This window comes from Apium graveolens, chromosome 5 (genome assembly GCF_009905375.1).
Source record: "Apium graveolens cultivar Ventura chromosome 5, ASM990537v1, whole genome shotgun sequence".
NCBI classification, from domain to species: Eukaryota; Viridiplantae; Streptophyta; class Magnoliopsida; order Apiales; family Apiaceae; genus Apium; species Apium graveolens.
In genome coordinates, this window is record NC_133651.1 from 9,542,345 (window position 1) to 9,562,421 (window position 20,077).

The 20,077-nt window shown below is 35.0% G+C and overlaps 1 long non-coding RNA gene across 1 annotated transcript; it reads right to left on the reverse strand.

Annotated features, from left to right (window-relative positions):
• Nucleotides 1-4,679: 4,679 nt before the first annotated feature.
• LOC141723321 (uncharacterized) lies at nucleotides 4,680-5,980 on the reverse strand. Its single transcript, XR_012576236.1, has 4 exons — nucleotides 5,833-5,980; nucleotides 5,639-5,739; nucleotides 5,141-5,287; nucleotides 4,680-5,004 (listed from the first exon to the last, which is right to left on the reverse strand). It is a non-coding gene; the product is annotated as an uncharacterized LOC141723321 (long non-coding RNA).
• Nucleotides 5,981-20,077: the final 14,097 nt, after the last annotated feature.

Here is a 20,077-nt window from a genome sequence, read left to right on the forward strand (position 1 = left end):
GTCTAGGTCAGTAGAACATAAATTTATTCTCTTGTATTAAAAGTTTTCTTATTAAAATTCAAACATACCCTCCTTCTTCGTGACCTAATATTCAGGGAAATAGAGGTTGATGTCCCTATTAAAAAATGAAAGGAAGTGTAATGGATAAAAAACAGAGAAAACAAATCTGCTCTAGCCTTTAGGAAAAGCGTACATATAATGACTAGCTATAGTGTTTAGGCTAGCAGTGAACACGTTCATCAATATAATATACATTGGCCTCCCAGAAGTAAACATCAGAATGGAAAAGAGACGTGAAATGAATCCTGATTCGAACTTCCATTTTCTTCGGTGGTGCAACGTCTACCTCCTCTATTACCAGTGGCCTGCCTGCTTCCCAAGCCACAGCAGCTGCAATCAATAATTTATCTGTAAACCATTAATTTATAACTACTACTGCTACCACAAGGATTACAATCTTGGAACTTATAAACCATAAAACGAACCAGATTTGCAGAAGGACTAACCTAAGTTTACATTCAAACCATTGTGCCCTAACTCATCGAAACTGCTAATCAGCATAACAATTTGCATCAAGACAAATTAAACAATTCCACATAATCGAAGCAAGCCACTTGAATAATTGATGTACAATCTCAAACACAAACACACAATACAAAATCGATTCAAAAAATTCAAATTAACCATAATTAAAATTCAATTGACATAATAATCGATTTAGGGAAGAATATGCCTTCTTAGTTGATCTTGAATCTTCAAACTTAAATGCTTGAGCTAGATTCTTCTTCATCCAATTTCAATCTGTGAGAGTAATTTGGTGTTCGCCTCTTTCTGAATTCTTGTTTTGATTAGTATATTTTTGTATTTATTTTGTTCAAGTGTATCCTTGTAAAGTGTTATTTTATCCCGCTTATATCTGTGTGCTTTGGTTAAAAAAATTTGAAAGCCCGCTTTGTTTGAGAGCCCGCGAAACTAATGGGCTAAAATTTTTGGAGTTGGCAACGTATTTTGAAAACTGTTGCAAGGGAATTCGAATTTTTCACATAATTTGACACATTCTCAGTGTTCAACTGTAACATTTTTTTAAAATTGTTGCAATATCTCCAAATTTAGAAAACACTTCACTACACCAGAAATGGCCTATTACAACATTTAAAGTTGATGTTGCCATTTCTTTTGTTGGATTTGCCATGCATATTTTGTCTAATACAACGTTGTCATTTTTATGTTGGCTTAGACATCCAAAAACTGTTGGTGAAGAATTAAAGTGTGGTTATGTTGCTAAAGGTATGAGGATGTGTTGCAATTATTTTTAATAAATAATAATACTGCTGATGTGGCACTTTGTCATAACAGTTGGCTTAAAAATTGTTAATAATTTTCTATTTTTCTTCACTATAATGAATCCAATACATTGCCAATATATTGGGCTTGGGACAAAGTTTAACTTTAGGCTTAAATAACTGTTGTTAAATATTGGGCTTAAAAATTATTGGGTTTATTGTGTTGCTGCACTTGCATATTGTGTTGGGCTTAAAAATCCGGCCCTGCTGCAAATCCGGCCCATAATCACCTTGTATATTTGCAAACATAATATGAATACAAATATATTCTTCTCCGGGTATAGAACTTGTTTTTAAATTTCGGGTTTATGTGTTTTTATGTGTTTATAAATGAGTGTATGTAAAAGCTTCAATTTTCTATTTGTTTTCTGAATTTGCTTAAAAATTGAGTGTTGCCGAGTTTAGAGCTCGACTTGCCGGCTTTTATGGTTGTTTTTAAGTTTTGAATTTCCGGCTTTTGTTGTTGTGGTTGAAATGAATCTGGTAAAATAGCTGAAAAACTTTTCGAGATTGCTTTAATTTATGCTTATTCTGCTTTGATAAGAGTGGGTATTGTGCTTCGGAGATTTTTGTGTAGGGGGAGGGAAAGAGTGGTGGAGGGTTGTTTAGTGAGATGATTGATAGAGGGATTGAAGATAATTGATAGAGGGATTGATATACGTATAATACCATGATTCGTGGTTGTGCGAAGGTAGGAAGATGAGACTCGCTGGATTCTGTAATTTTCCAGTGATTTTGTTGTGTTGTTGACGACCCATTAACCCGATTTCCTAACCCGATGTTGACTTAGTTTCAATCCAAAATCATCCAAACCCATTTTATGGAAACTGTTTATAGGATTTTCCTAAAAAAATGATTTATTCTTAAAAAGTAATAAAAAATCCAATTTTATTAGAAAAATAGATTTTAATTTTAAACAATCAACTATAGTACATGTGGCAACATATTATTGGTTACTTGTGCCACCTCAGACTCTTTGTTTGTCACTTTAAAAATTAAGAAGTCAATGGGAATTGAACCCAGCATCTCCACTATAACAAAGTAACGAGCCAACCACTGTACCAAAGCAGTACTTGTGTTCTGTTTTGCATGATTAAACCGTAAAATGATGTTGCATTTAAAATTTTGATTTAAATAAATATGAGGCTTTTAACTATTTAATTTTTTTAAATTTTTTTTTTTGACAATGCATCATTACATATTTTTAAAGTCAATGATTCTAGTAATGTGATTATTTTTATTTATATATAATTGGTTGAATTTTGTAATATTCAAGGTATTTTTATTAATTTATATGGATACTAGTTAGTTAGTGTTACAAAGGAAGGTTGCATTTTTTTAAAATTACTTTTTGAAGATGAATCTGTATGGATGTTAATTTTAATGATGTTAATTTTTAAAACACATTTTTTAAGATTTATTTTTGTAGATTTTATAATATTCCAAACCCCAAACCGTAAAACCTAAAATTTAAATTTTATAACGATTAACGTTGATATTGAATTTATGATGTGGGTCCAATATACGTATTGTGTATCCGTACAGGTGAGACCCATTTTAGCAACCCAAACCAATTAATTCGGATTTTCAAAATTTCAACCCAAATCGAATCGTTCAAATTTATAACCCAAACCAATTTGTAGTTTTTAAACATTGTTTAAACATTGAACTCGGTAAACGAAAACAGTGGTGATTTAATTGGGTTGACTTTTTTCCAACCCAAATATATATCGGGTTGGAAAAATTCGATTTGAATCAGCCGAAATAGGGTCAAAACGGTTATATCGGTCAAAACAGTCAAATATTGATTTTATAAATATAATTAATATTCTACTAAATTTCATAATTTATCAAAAAGAAGATAAAATAGTTAATTATTATTTTATGTTTTCAAGTGAATAATTAATAAGTTAAAATATTAATATATATTTATTAATATATATTTAGTAATATAAAATTGGATGAGCGGCAAAATTACCGCCCAATCCAATCTACCAAATTTCACTTAGTGAAATTCCCTCTAGTGAGCATACTTACCTAAATTAATCTCTCCTCTCTACTGAGCACCTCTCTCTTAGCTCTTCTCTCTGTAAATACACACACACATATTAATCTTCGCTCATTTTAATCTTTGCTCTTCTCTCTTAGGCTCTTCTCTTCACTCACATTGATTTTGGGTTCTCTTTTCAGGGTTCTCTTCTCAGGGTTTCGAACTGGGGTTTCGAGATTGATTTTGAAATTAGGGTTTCGGTTTGAAGGGTTTCGAGTTAAAGGTAATTCTCTCTTCTATTTTATGAATTTAGGGTTTCTATTCTCTCTTAGATTTTGATTTTGAAATTAGGGTTTCGATTTGTTTTTTAGAATTTGTGTTATTTGTATTTTTTTTAGAAGTTGTATATGCTAAATTAGGGTAAATGTTAAGTATAACTAGATATAAGTTCAGGTGTTTAATTTTTGTAAATGTCAATTGGTTGGTTAGAGATGTCGAATTGGGGATTTGGTTGATTATTTTCATTTTAGATGGTTTACAGTTGATTATAGTGAACTGGTTGTTTAATTATTTTGCACTTTTATTCAAAGATGTTTAGTGGTAATTGGTTTTGGCATTGTCCCCCCTAGCTTCTTCCATTTTAGTTTTTGATTTTATTTTAAGTTCTTTGATTTTGTTAATATCATTATATTTTTGTTTAGGAACTAGAAAGAAATGAAATTAGATATTCATAAAGAATCTGTTCGTATCATCATTAGTAGATCTATTAGAACAAGCAAAAGGAACGAACCGTGTTGGTCATTTGCTTATCATGCTTAATTGGGCACCTTTGAATAATTAGTAGATCTTTTAAAGCACTACGCCATAGATTGGATTCTGCAACCCCAAGAAACCGTAACTAAAGGCCAAAAAATTGTTGCTAAAGGCCAAAAAAAGGCTATGGAGACTCTTTTTGGGGGTTGCAATTTTAGGCGTTGCAATATAGTGTTTTGCAACCCCGGTGACACCCTATTGCAACCCTTGGTTATCCGTTACAAAAACGTGCTATTGCAACACCAATGGGGTTGCAATAGGTCTTGAAAAGTGTTACAGTAGGGTTTGGGCTATCAGTACAATATTTGTGGACCCCACAATGAGGCCTACATATGGGGTATCGATGCAACCTTTTTGCAATGCTTTTTAGTATTTTTTGCAATGCTTTTTAGTATTTTTAGCAATGCTTTTTAGTGATTATTAGCAACACTATAAAGACCTATTGCAACGCTTTTACAAAAAAAAATTGTAGGAACTGTTTATAAATTAACATGCCCATAACTAAGACCATTGTCTTAAAACTGGCACAATCCACAAATCATAAACATCAGTCCACCAACCACAACATCAGTTTCCCCATACTACCACTACCTTCACCATCACCATACTACCATTCTTATACCACTAATTGTCTACCAACCTTAAAATAAAAGCGGAAGTTTAAACAAGTTAAAGTTACAATTCAAAATCTAAACATTGTAGTACTGAGAAAAACAAAGTAGAACGAGAATGCTGCTAGAACACTTCTGACTAGGTAGAACCACCTCCAGTAATAGGAGGTGGTTTACCTACAGGCTGAAGAATTTCTTCCTCCAACTCAGCGCTTTCTATTTCTTCAAGTTCTGCTTCTAGTTCATCCTGCAACATAAAGAAGACATTCAGAAAAAAGAATACTTTCTGAATCAAAGGAACATTGATAAGCAGAAAAGAATGTATTCTAACTGGGACTACAAGAATCAAAAAATAAAATTAGTGATATAGGTGAACAACATACCTCATCAAAATCAGCTGTTGCACCAATGGGAGTGGCTAGTACTTCTTGAATCTGTTTCATGTTTTCTGTTTGCTCGCTTATTTAATCCATAGTTTTATCTACATCATCCATATCAATTTGTTGTTTGAGCAACTTTTTCCTCTTCACCTACAACAAAAGATATTAGTTCGGCCACTAATTTAAATTAAGGGCCCATATCAATAAAAAGATATACTACCATAGAGTGTTTCTCTAGTATTAATATATTTTGATGTAATAACTATATATTCTGATGTAATATCATTTAAGAAACACAAATAGTGAAACACACACAAGTCTAGAGGTTTGTGGGACTTCCACAAATCCAGCCAGATTAAACTATAAGAAGCTAATCCAAATAGATTGAAATGAATGAAACCCAATCAGTTGTTCCGTTACTGTTACAATATATATCATAAACGATGAGTGCAAAAGTTAGGTGGAGGCTAAAAGTTACAGAAAAGAAAGCTAAGATCGTACCGTATGGACAGGTGTCCAGTGCTCACTTGCAAGTTCATAACCATTTGGATCCTCACCAGGAGGATGTAAAATTGAGATACAAAACTTTCCATTAGAATAAACTGCAATGATGGGATTAGTTTCAGATTCTTCCCGGACTTTATAAACTTATATATAAACCTCTATATATAAATACTACTAGACTACAGAGATACCGTTGGGATGCCACATCTCAGATGATAGTATTGTTGTTACTTATATTACAATATCCCCCCCTCGTGATTCAGAAGGCAAAACTTTGGAAGACGGAATCTGATAAAATGCCAACTTAAGCACAATATATTCTACGTATCCAAAATTTATACTAGCCAAATAACTGAGCACTTGCAAATTAGTCATAATTATGTCGTAAAACTATATATTAACACTCTATCTACAAATGATAAGTGGATTTATTATACGACTAAAGTGGTACTTATACTTTTGTATCATGTTCTTCCTTGTATAATGATCTGATCTACGTGATCACTAATTTTCTTATATTACTTGAGACTTAATAGTGACAGAACTGTTAGAGTTTTCAAACTCTCCCGTATGAAATAAGATATGCAGCAGCAAGAAACAAATGCCCTCAAATCCTGGATTCAAGGTTGACAAATAAAAGAATAGCAGCTTGGTCAAAAATAAATAGCTTGGTGTAAAGAAGCAGTAATATCAAGACAAGAAATAAGAGGCAGGTATCAAAAGATAGCTTGATTGTTAGGAGCATACAACGTATATACATGCATGTAGCAGCTAAGTATGCTCACAATAATAAAGAAAGTCAACTATGGTGTGCTGGACATAATAATAAGCAGCCTAATTTTAGCTGTTGGTGTAAAATCAAAAGGTGGTGAAACATGTGAACAAAAGAAACCACAGCAGCTCCTGGAATTAAGGTAGGCTATCTGTTGAATTCTGCAGATGCAAGGTTGGCCAGAAAACTAGGAAATAAATGAAATGTGATGTAAGACATGATGTGTATTTTAGTTTAATGTATATAAATAGCTTGAGCTGCTGTGTTGTATGAGGAAGTAGTGAAAGAATTAGAAAGATTAAAAAACAGAGCTGAAGCTCTATTCTGTGTAATAGAAAAAGGCTGTAGCCTATGTTGTTGTTCCTGTAGTGAAATCAAAAGTTGTAGCTTTACATCGTTGTGTTTTGTTTTTCATTTGGACAAACAGGCGTGAGTATACAATTTATTATTCCAGCTTGTGTAAGTATTTTATAAGCCCAAGCTCATTCCGTTTCCAACAAGTGGCATCAGAGCTAAGGTTCCGTTCGTGAAAAATGGCGACGATGGTGCAACCAAATATTCCAAAATTGACGAGTATAAATTACGGGAACTGGAGTATTCAAATGAAGGTATTACTCGGTTCTTACGATAATTGGGATATTATCGAAAGCGGGTATGACGAGCCCACAGATGCAGCCGCTGAAGCAGCCCTGTCAATTGCTGAGAAGATGATTTTGAAAGAGACCCGGAAAAAAGATAAAAAGGCGTTATATACAATTATTCAAGGAGTTGATGAATCAACCTTTGAAAAAATTTCAAATGCAAAAACAGCAAAAGATGCGTGGGAGATTTTGCAGAAATCATTCCAAGGCGTGGAGAAAGTAAAAAAGGTGCGGCTCCAAGTTCTTCGTGGTGAGTTCGAAAATATTAAAATGAAGGCCTCAGAAAATATTGGTGAATATGTTACTCGTTTAAAAATAGTGACAAATGAGATGAAGAGAAATGGAGAAAGTCTCGATGATGTTCGGGTCATGGAAAAATTACTTCGTTCATTGATGAGAAAATTTGATTACGTGGTTACTTCTATCGAGGAGTCAAAAGATTTCTCCACAATTTCCATTGATGAGCTAGTTGGTTCACTTCAAGCGCATGAGCAGCGGATGAACCAGTATGATGATACAAGCCATTTAGAAAAGGCGTTGCAAAGTAAGGTGTCCATTGGTGAAAGTTCAAGCAGTAGCAGTTCTGGTCGTGGAAGAGGTGGCTTTAGAGGTTGCTACCGTGGTGGAAGAGGACGTGGAAGACAGTCCTTCAACAGAAGCCAGAACACTGAAGGTTATCGTCCATCTGACCGTGGTCAGAATTTTAGAGGACGAGGACGAGGAGGATTTCAACAAGGTGACAAGTCTCAATTTTAGTGCTATAATTGCAATAAATTTGGCCATTTCAGTTATGAATGTAGATCACCGAAAGTGGAAGAAAGAAGTCATTTTGCAGGAGCAAAAGAAGACAAAGATATTGGCACTGCTATGTTCCTCACTTATAATGGCAACGAGGAGAGCAAGAAAAATGTTTGGTATCTTGACTCTGGTGCAAGCAACCACATGACGGGCCATAAAGATTTATTTACGGAGATAGACGAGACCATCAGTGGAGAAGTTACGTTTGGTGATTCATCGAAGATTCCAGTCAAAGGTAAAGGTACAATATACCTGCTTTGAAAAGTAACATCATCAGTCTTGGCCAACTTGTGGAGAAAGAACATTATATACAGATGCAGGATAATTCTCTTGTCATCAGGAATCGGGATCAAGAATTAATTGCAGATGTGGAGATGTCAAAGAATCGTTTATTTACACTTGATATACAGACGAAGATGCAGAGGTGTTTGAAGACGGTCATTAAAAATGACTCGTGGTTATGGCATTTAAGATATGGTCATCTTGGTTTTTCTGGTTTAAAATTGTTGTCAAAGACAAAGATGGTGGACGGCTTGCCAGAAATCAATGTACCAGAAAATATATGTGAAGCATGTGTTAAGGGGAAGCAACACAGACAAAGTTTTCCCGTTGGAAAATCATAGAGAGCCAGAAGGCCATTGGAGATTGTCCATACAGATATTGCTGGTCCATTTGATATTCCATCACTTGGAGGTATTAGGTATTACCTAACATTTATTGATGATTTCAGCAGAAAAAGTTGGGTGTATATCCTCAAATAAAAAGCGGAGGCTCTTGATAAATTCAAGGAGTTCAAAGCTTTGGCAGAAAAACAAAGTGGTCATTATTTGAAGGTACTCCGATCAGACAGAGGAGGCGAGTATACTTCAAATTTATTTAAAAGCTTCTGCAGAGCACATGGAATCAATCATCAGTTGACAGCGGCATATACGCCTCAACAAAATGGCGTTGCAGAAAGAAAGAATCGCACTATTCTTGACATGGCAAGGAGCATGGTCAAAGCAAAGCATATGCCGAGAACTTTCTAGGCTGAAGCCGTTCTATGTGCAGTTTATTTGTTGAATCGTTGTCCAACTAAAAGTGTCAGAAACAAAACTCCAAATGAAGCATGGAGTGGTAGCAAACCATCTGTTGGACATCTCAGAAATTTTGGGTGCATTGCATATGCACATGTTCCAGATCAGAAAAGGAAGAAGCTGGATGATAAAGGCGAGAAGTGCATCTTTACCGGATATGACAAAAGAAGCAAGGCGTACAGACTCTACAATCCCCTCACGAAGAAATTAATCATTTCTCGAGATGTTGAGTTCGATGAATCAGACTACTGGAAATGGAGCGACGAAGAAAGAAAAGTTGCAGGTCTGTTCTTTGATGATGATGATGATGACGGTAATAATTCCAACATTGAGGATGATGAAGATGATGATCCAACTCCTCCCCAAAGTCCAAATCAACAAACTCCTGCATCGACACCATCGACTGGAGGAAGCAGCAGTTCAGGGGGAGCGCCAAGGAAAATGCGGAGTTTGGATAATATATATGAAGCAACAAGTCCGGTATAAACTACCTTTGATTATTCATTGTTTTGCTTAATGGCTGAGTGTGATCCAGTTACATTTGAGGAAGCTTCTAAAGAAAGCAAATGGAATAAAGCCATGGATGAAGAAATTGGTGCAATCAAGAAGAATGACACTTGGGAGCTCACAGATCTTCCAGAAGGACACAAAGCAATTGGTGTCAAGTGGGTCTACAAGACAAAGACAAATCAGGATGGTGAAGTGGAAAAATACAAGGCGAGGCTAGTGGCTAAAGGCTACAAGCAGAGATATGGAATTGACTATGACGAGGTATTTGCTCCAGTTCCAAGAGTTGATACCATAAGACTGCTTACAGCAATTGCAGCTCAGAATCAGTGGAAGATTTATCAGATGGATGTCAAGTCTGCATTTCTGAATGGCTATCTTGAAGAAGAAGTCTATATCGAGCAACCACCAGGATATGTTCAGAAAGGCCAGAATAACAAAGTCTACAAATTGAAGAAGGCCTTGTATGGTTTAAAGCAAGCTCCGAGAGCATGGAACACAAGGGTTTATGAATATTTCCAGAAAAATGGTTTTGTGAAGAGTCCCTACGAGCATGCACTTTACACGAAAACAAATTCAGGGGGAGATATTATGATCGTGTGCTTATACGTGGATGACATGATTTTTACTGGAAACAACCCTGGTATGTTTGATGATTTTAAGAAAGTTATGACTAACGAATTTGAGATGACAGATATTGGTCAAATGTCGTACTTTCTTGGAGTCGAGGTAAAGCAAAGCAAAGACGGGATTTTTATGTCACAGAAAAAATATGCGGAACAGATTTTAAAGAAATTCAGAATGGAAGAATGCAAGCCAGTGAGCACGCCAGCTGAAGAAAGTATAAAGCTCAGAATTGATTCAACAAGGGAGTCGGTAAATTCGACATTGTTCAAAAGTTTGGTTGGAAGTCTGAGGTACCTAACTTTCACTCGTCCAGATATTATGTACGCAGTTGGACTGGTTAGTAGGTACATGGAGAAGCCGAAGCAAGATCATTTCATGGCAGCTAAAAGAATTTTGAGTTACATAAAAGGTACACTTGATCATGGTCTGTTTTACATGCATTCTCAAAATTCAAAATTAGTTGACTACTCAGACAGTGATTATGGCGGTGACTTGGATGACGGGAAAAGCACTTCGGGATATGCTTTGCATATCAGTTCAGCAATATTTTCATGGTCATCAAAGAAGCAACAGACAGTGGCTCTGTCAATATGTGAGGCGGAGTATATGGCAGCAGCAACATGCACATGTCAAGCTATGTGGCTAGGCTACATATTGGGCGAGTTAAATCTTGCAAAGGTTGATCCGGTTACTATTTACGTGGATAATAAATCTGCTATCTCACTCACGAAAAATCCAGTGTCACATAGTCGAAGCAAGCACATCAACATCAAATATCATTTCATTCGAGAGCAGGTGAATGACAAAATTGTGGAGTTGGTGCACTGCAGGACAGAAGACAATTTAGCGGACATATTTACGAAACCATTGAAGCCGGAAGTGTTTCAGAAAATGAAACCAATGCTTGGAATGCAAAGTCGAGTTTGAAGGGGAGTGTTAAAGTTTTGAAACTCTCCCGTATGAAATAAGATATGCAGCAGCAAGAAACAAATGCCCTCAAATCCTGGATTCAAGGTTGACAAATAAAAGAATAGCAGCTTGGTCAAAAATAAACAGCTTGGTGTAAAGAAGCAGTAATATCAAGACAAGAAATAAGAGGCAGGTATCAAAAGATAGCTTGATTGTTAGGAGCATACAACGTATTTACATGCATGTAGCAGCTAAGTATGCTCACAATAATAAAGAAAGTCAACTGTGGTGTGCTGGACATAATAACAAGCAGCCTAATTTTAGCTGTTGGTGTAAAATCAAAAGGTGGTGAAACATGTGAACAAAAGAAACCACAGCAGCTCCTGGAATTAAGGTAGGCTATCTGTTGAATTCTGCAGATGCAAGGTTGGCCAGAAAACTAGGAAATAAATGAAATGTGATGTAAGGCATGATGTGTATTTTAGTTTAATGTATATAAATAGCTTGAGCTGCTGTGTTGTATGAGGAAGTAGTGAAAGAATTAGAAAGATTAAAAAACAGAGCTGAAGCTCTATTCTGTGTAATAGAAAAACGCTGTAGCCTATGTTGTTGTTCCTGTAGTGAAATCAAAAGTTGTAGCTTTACATCCCTGTGTTTTGTTTTTCATTTGGACAAACAGGCGTGAGTATACAATTTATTATTCCAACTTGTGTAAGTATTTTATAAGCCCAAGCTCATTCCGTTTCCAACAAGAACTAGATGCTATAATTTTCTTATATTACTTGAGACTTAATAGTGACAGAACAAGGTGCTATACCTGATCACAAATTGCTCAGGTTGTTGATCTGTCAAGGAAGTAGACTGAACAGTGTGTGAAGCAGCATTTGCTAGTCTAAAGTCCAGAGCATCACCACCCTGCCAAAATAAATGCTTTACTACCAGTACTTTGACTTAATTTTTTTGGTAAATGTCAATCACGGATATTTAAATTAATATAATTTATATATACACGCAATTTTCCATAACAGGGGTGCGAACCTTGAAATTTAAAATAATTATATATACACGCATCCTTCCTTTACAGGGGTGCAAACCTTGTAAATAGTGATCAGATATCTGTTAGAAAGAGTTCAGTTGTAAACTAGTATATGTTGCTTAAATGGATTGCTATAGCCATCCTTTCCATATTAGTTTCAAATAAGTAAAAGGGACGATATGTTTGTTACATGAGTTTTAACAAATAAACTCAATAAGTGTAGCCATTTTAGCATAACCACTGGACTACAAGTTCGAGTGTAGCAGCAAAATCACGTTCGTAGCCAAAATATATAAATACTAAAATCCATATTACCATTAGCATTGTGCTTGCTCTAGGAAAGGAGTTGTCATATAATAGCAGTGGTCTAAGTAATTAGCTCAACTGGTTTACAACTTACAAGAAGATTTCTGAAGTTTCCTTTGGTACTCGCCTGTGTGTGATTTTATATTTCCTTTGGTACCTTTTTCCGACCTCTCTGTTTCACTTTACAACCAGCAGCATTCTGATTATTATGAATTTCTAACTCAGTAAGAAGCATCAAGTGCACAAGGCAGGATGTATGAAATACATGAAAAGCCTGCAGGTGGAAGCATATTACAAAACAGAAAAGAATAAACAAGACGAAAAAACATGGTCATACTGCTAAAAAATATCATGGCAGAAATTTACCCCATTCACATTCCTGCTACTGCAGACGAGTCTACCGGTCTGCATGTTCATAAGAGTTGCCACATCTTTACCAGGGAGCACATTGTGCTGATAGATGTCACACATTCTTTCTGCAGCTACACGTTGATGTTTTCTAAGTTCTTTTCTCACAGTTTTGCTCGATATCAGCTTTCCTATCTGCAAAATCGATACAATATTAGCATTCCTCCAATAACCTTGTGGAAAAACTCTACAAAATTTCACTGGTCACCATGACTGTTTAAGAAGAAAGGTAAGCACAAACTGATGTATTATTATATCTGTTATATACAAAATTAGCTTCTCCGAAAGCTACACGATCAAAATATTCCCCAGCATGGTAGGTGGAAGCCCAAATTAAGGGATTTTGCTTCTCATCAACAAAACTCCTCATCATATGTCGAATTGAGTCTGTTGATATAACAGTTGTTATGCCCAGTCTACTACCCTGCAAAATGAATTTAAAGCTTAACAACTAGAAAAGATGACTTTATAACTTCAATTGACAGCCTAGATTTTATTATTTTTAAGCATGAGAAGACCTACTGTATCTATTAAGATATTCAATAAAAATATTGAATTACTAATAACAGACATAGAGTAGTACTGACGAAAATAAATCCAGCATTACCTCTGACAAAACTTTGGCTTAGAAAAACAGAACAGATTGGAAAAGAACAAAGGTGTCTGAGTCATAAACAAATTAATAAAACATTCGGCAAAAATTCAAAAACTAAAACAAGTGTACACAAATTAATAAGAGATCAACATTCATAAACTATAAATATACTAAATCTAAGATCACACTCCCAAATCAATCATATTACATACCCAAACAATAAAATGTAATATCTGGAGGTGTTATAAATAAAAAATGCGTAAAGGACATATAAAGCTTCACCTAAACTACCAAGCAAACTACCAAGCAAACTACCAAGCAAGGCGCGAAACAATAAGTCAGTCATATTTCTTTAGCCCCAAATTATAAAAATCAGTGTCCTAAAAAACCTGAAAGACAATAAAACATTAAAGGAGAATAGACAGTAACAATGTAACACAAACCCTAAAAAACCGAGTTCTCTAACTTAACATCACCTAACTTAACACACTCCATCCCCACCCCCAATATCTCGTTAGCACCAAATTACACAAACCAGTGTCCCGAGAAAATGAAATACAACAAAACATTTAAAGCAACAAAAATAGTAGTAGAAACAAGAAAACACAGAAACCAAGTTCTCCAATATAACATCACCTAAATTCTAATCTCTAATACAGTGGTGACTCAGAGGGGCAGAGAGATAGAACGCCTCGAAGTGCGAAGTTGGGAGAGCATCTGAGCAGAGTAATTGAGTTAATCTCTGATATTGTTGGACTTCTGACTGAATCCAATTTAAATAACAATCAAATCATGGGAAAATCAAATATGATTCACTAGAGTTCTATAGAAATAAAACTGATTATTGTGAAGAGAGAAAGTGTGTGTTGTATAGCTTCGAGTAAATAGATAGAGATAGAGATAGAATTGTAATATCTGTTTGGAGCTGGTAGGTAGGGTTTTGAGAGGAGGGGCCTTAATAATTTGCCCAAAGTTAGTAGGCCGTATATTTCGCGCTCACCAAATCCCTCTACAACTATTTACATTATTAAAATTAAAATATTTTAATTAATTTTATAACATTTGTTTGGTTTTTATTAAATATATTTAATTTACTTTTTTATTTTCATAAGTTTTTATAATTTTTTATTAGCTAAAAAATTAATTGTTTCTCTCACAGCTGCCACATCAGCAGTATGTGACCCACTTGTTAAGAACCCAGTGACACGTCAGCATAATTTTAATAAAAAATAAATATTTTTATTTATAATAGACTTGACAACATTTTTTACTTCTTTGCTAACATAATTAAAATATGTTGTAATAGGTTAGATTAATGTTGTGTTGGGGCAACATTTTCTATGGCAACATCACTTAATAATATGGTAGAAGGTCGTTTATGGCGCAGTGAATATTGTAAATAAATCCATTAATCACTTGTAAAGTTTTATAAAGCATTCAATTTATCATTATAATATTTAAAATCACTGCACTAATACTATTAACTTCTAAAAATAAATAAAATATATATTTGAATTATTATTTCATTTCTATGTAAAAAATTACTAATTAGGTAATTTCAAAAAAATCATCTTTAATTATATATGTCATTTTGGAAACACATTTTGACTCTACGCCAACATCAAAAGAGAGGGACTGCGGTAGACATTGGTTTTGAAGGCTACTATTACACTTTTCTTTGCAACCCCACCGTGAAGGGTTGCATAATCCAATATATGGCGTAGTGAAGGCTGCAAGATGTACAATTTTCGTCCTGAATTGGGCACCTTTGCTTATCATGCTTCATAATATGATCGAATGATGATAGATTTATGCTTGTTGGTTAAATAGATGTGTTTATCAGATGCCTTATATTTCCTATGTTCTTTCTAGTAACAATAAGATTATATAAATATGATACATTAAGTCTTGAAGATTTATACAATTATGTTTGTGATGAATCATGACTGATGTAGAATTTGGAATTTGAAAACACAAAGTCATTTAGTGTTCTGTTTTTGTTAGATACCAATTTGAAAACACAGAGTCATTTAGTGTTCTCGACTAGGCCTGCCTAGGTTTGAGTTTGCAAACATACAAACAAACAAATTATGATATTATAATATTTATATCCTTCTTAATTATAGTGATAGACGATGAGGAAATTATTTGGATAAATCTCCCAAAGTATAGTGGACGGTATATTAGAGGGGTATAGACATTTATTAAAAATGCATTTGCCAAATTCTCTGTTGGTGATGAATTACTATGACCTTGCAAGAATTCTATTAATCGCAAGTGGCAGAGGGCAGATGTGATCAACAATCATCTTATTTGGAGTGGTCCATCTCAATTATATGTTAATTAGATTTATGAGGTTTCACTTAAGAGCGACGAAAATAGGGATGAACAACATATGGATTTTGAAACCAATGTGAGTTTTGGAAATAACCTAGATGAGATGTTGCGTTGTACTAGTGGACCAAATGACGATGTCAAAAATGTTTATCGCCTTGTCGAGGAGGGAAAGCAGCCTTTATATCCAGGTTGCGCAAAGTTTTCGCGATTAAGTTTTATCATTAGGTTGTATTCATTAAAGTGTGCCCATGGGATTTCAGATTCGGGATTTGGGGATATACTAGGGTTGATAAGAGAAGCCTTTCCACAGGAACACATACCCTTATCTTTCAATGCCGCAAAAACTGTCATTACAGATCTAGGTCTCGACTATAAAAAATACACGCTTGTCCTAATAATTGCATGTTGTATTGGGGTGAGAATGAAAAAGAGGATTCTTGTAAAACTTGTGGTGCTTCAAGGTGGACCATAGTGGAAAAAGAAGGGACCAGCGACAATGATGCAAAGAAATTGATTCATAAAGTGCCGGCAAATATCATACGATATTTTCCACTAAAGCCAAGACTGTAACAGATGTTTATGTGCAAGGAGTTTTCAGAAATAATGACATGGCATGCAGTTGGACGGAAAAATGACGGGAAATTTAGACATCCAGCAGATGGCGAAGCTTGGAAGGAAATGGATACTAGGTATCCTCAATTCTCGTCTGAAATTAGAAATTTTAGGTTGGGTGTCGCTGCTGATGGATTCAATCCATTCCGAACAATGAATACTTTACATAACACCTGGCCAATAATTTTTGTTAACTATAATCTGCCTCCTTGGTTATGTATGCGTCAGAAAAACCTTATCCTTTCAACACTCATTTTTGGTCCAGAATCTCCAAAAAATAATATAGATGTTTTTATGCAACCTCTTATTGCCGAGTTAAAAGAGTTATGAGAAGGAGGGATAGAAACTTATGATGTATTTATTGATCAGAATTTTAGGTTACGTGTCGGTGTCATCTGCACCATCAGCGATTTCCCCGGATAAGCAATGTTATCCGGTTGGAGCACCAAAGGTAAACTCGGTTGTCCCGTTTGCAACTACGAGACTTCTTCAATGTATCTAAAGTATAGTAAAAAGATGTGCTACATGAACCATAGGAAATTTCTGGATCCCGATCAAAAGTGGCGGTTCGATAAAAAAAGATTGAACGGCAAAGTTGAAATGGGAGTCACCCCTGAAATTTTGACAGGAACAGACTGTGTGGAATTGTTATCAGGCTTTAGAAATCATTTTGGGGGAAAACTAGGGCAAAAAAAGCGTAAGATTGATTTGCCTTTCAAGAAGAAGTCAATATTTTTTAATTTACCATATTGGAGTCACAATTTACTTGGCATAATCTTGATGTTATGCACATCAAGAAGAATATTTGTGATAACATAATTGGTATTTTGCTAAATATTGCTCACAAGTCAAAAGACCATGTCAATGCTCGATATGATTTACAAGAAATGGGAATTAGGAAGGATCTTCATCCCGTTGAATCAAGTGACGGGAGCTATGTTGAAATTTTTCCTGCCATTTTTGATATGACAAAGGAGGAGAAGGATATATTCTTCACTGTGCTGAAAAATGCTAAAATGCCACATGGTTGTGCATCTAACACTAGTCGTTATGTGAACACGAAGGAGAGAAAAGTAACCGGTTATAAGATCCATGATGCGCATTTTATTCTGAACTATTTATTACAATTTGCCGTGAAAAAGTCAATGAAACCTGAGGTTGCGGTCCCTTTTATTAGATTAGGTGCATTTCTAAGAGGTATTTGGGCCAAAGTCGTTGATTTGAGTGAGCTTTCTAGGTTGCAACAAGAAATTATCGAAATTCTTTGTCAATTTGAAATAATTTTCCCACATGCATTTTTCGACATTATGGTGCACCTGCTAGTTCACTTATGCGGAGAAGTACAGTTAGGTGGACCAGTACACTTACGGTGCATGTTTCCAATTGAGAGATATCTTGCTAAATTAAAGTCCTATGCCCGTAATAGAAGCAAGCCTGAGGGCTCCATTGCTGAGGGTTATTTAGCAGATTAGTGCTTAACCTTTTGTTCATGATTCTTGAATGGCGACGAGGGAAAAGAAGCTAATAATTTATCTACCATACTTGGAAGTTGTCCACAGAAATCAGAATATCATATTGGTACAAGAAGAAACAAAGATGGGACAACCGTTTACTTAAAAGATTCTGAATTGAAAGCTTGTCATCAATATATCTTGTTCAATTATGAAAACCAAGAAATAGAGAGTTTGATTGAGTAAGTTTACGAACTCTAAATTGTGTTAGTAATTTGAAAGTAACATGTAATTTATTTACTTTCTAACCAAGAAACCTGATTATTGTAGGGAGCATCGAGCTCTCGTTGATGGTCAAACAAACCTAAAAAATACAAGATGGAGAGAGAACATACTGACGATTTCTGGAAGTGGTTAAAGGAAAAAGTTGCCGAAAAAAAGGTTTCAAAAAAATTAGAAGTCCTCGCAATGGGACCAAATCCAACAGTTAAAAGGTTTAGTGGATATATAATTAATGGATACAGATTCCATACGACGTATAGGGATAGTAAATGTATGACACAAAATAGTGGTGTATTATTGACTTCATTGACGACTAGTTTTACAAGTTCGAAAGATCAGAACCAGCTGGTTGGGGATGTCAATTACTACGGAGCAATTGAGGACATATTTGAAGTTGACTATTGGGGAGAATTTAATGTTGTATTATTTAATTGTTATTGGTATCAAGAGGAAAAAGACTTATATGGTCTGACTCGAGTAAACTTTAACAGATTATTCCACAAGTCTGATCCCCACGTTATGGCGTCACAAGTTCACCAAGTATTCTATGTATAAGATCCAACAAAAAAATGATGTATAATGTTATCAAGAGATTGCCGAGGGACTGGTCTGACTTCGAGACTGAACAAACAAATGAAGATGAAAATGATCCAATCTTACATGAATTTCAAAGTGGTGTTGGAATGGAAAATGAAGTCAGCAGTTTTAGTTGGCGTAGAGATGATGTCCCATCAACACATTTCCGCGCCGAGCCATAAAGAAGTCAAAAAGGATGCTTAAAATATTTTTTTAGAATCTGAATAATATACTAGTTAAAATTGTAATGCAATTGAATCATTATATATATTGCTTGTTCTAAATATAGTCGAAAAGGAGGCTTAAGTTAATTATTTGATACTTAATGAGTAACTTGTTCTAAATATGTTCATTATATATTTTGCTAATTGCATCATTCTTGTATTTCCCATTTATTTCATCAAATTAACTGCTTCTAAGTAGATAAATGGTTAGTTTATTTATTGCTGAGTTGCGAATATATTTTGATTTCTTAGTTATTTGTTCATATTCAACTTGTTTTAATGTTGTTTTCTGCTTTTTCTGTAGGATGGAAGATAAAATCTTGCACCTTAGATTTCATCACAAAGGCGAATTTCAAGAAATTCGATATGTTGGTGGAGTACAAACAGTGGTAGAGGGCATCTGTTCTGATGTGTTCTCTTTCACAGTATTGATGGAGCATGTAAAAGAGGACCTTCAAAATTCAGAAATTGGAGGTATTTATATAAACAAAGGCGTGGAGTTCGGGGGCTGGCAGATGGTGGGTAATGATGCTGAGCTGGATGCAATAGTGGATAAAGTAAAGAGTGGCGACCATGTAGATTTTTTTGTCGATACGGTTATTGATAGTAAGACTGAACCACTCAAGCAAATGCAGCCTGATGTAGTTATACGGCCAAGGAAGAATATTATTGCATTTATTTATGCTAAATTATGCATCCAATCTATCCATAAATATGGTTTATGCACTCCTGTAACTCAATTTTTTGTGGTTTTTAGCTCAAAAGCCAACGAAGTGCAAGTACATTACTGCTCATCACTTGAAACAACAACAAGAACAACAAAAGAACAAGAAATTTGTTCGTGTTGATAAGACAATAAAAACGCCTACTAGAAAGTCGCCACGACTGAATAAGCTGCAAGAAATAACTGAAGCATGTGTGATTAAAAGTTGTGCAAGTGCTAGTATAAGAAATACATTGGCAACATGCATTTTTTAGAATTATTTGCATGATTTTAAATTATTGGCAACATCATAAGCAACTGTCTTGCAGGTTTCCTGTTTACCCCCTCCACCCCCTTTAACCCCAGCAAACAAAAAGATAGTTGTGCATGTTGAGGAATATGAAAAGAATCTGACCGAATACGAAATGCAGAGAGCTAAAAATGTGAAGAAGAACAATGAAGTTTTAATAGCTCTAAATTTTCCTACACTAGCAGATTCCTTGAAATATGCTAACACAAAGAGAAAGCACTACACCATAAATGGCCTACAATAACACCAAGAAAATGGTACAACAG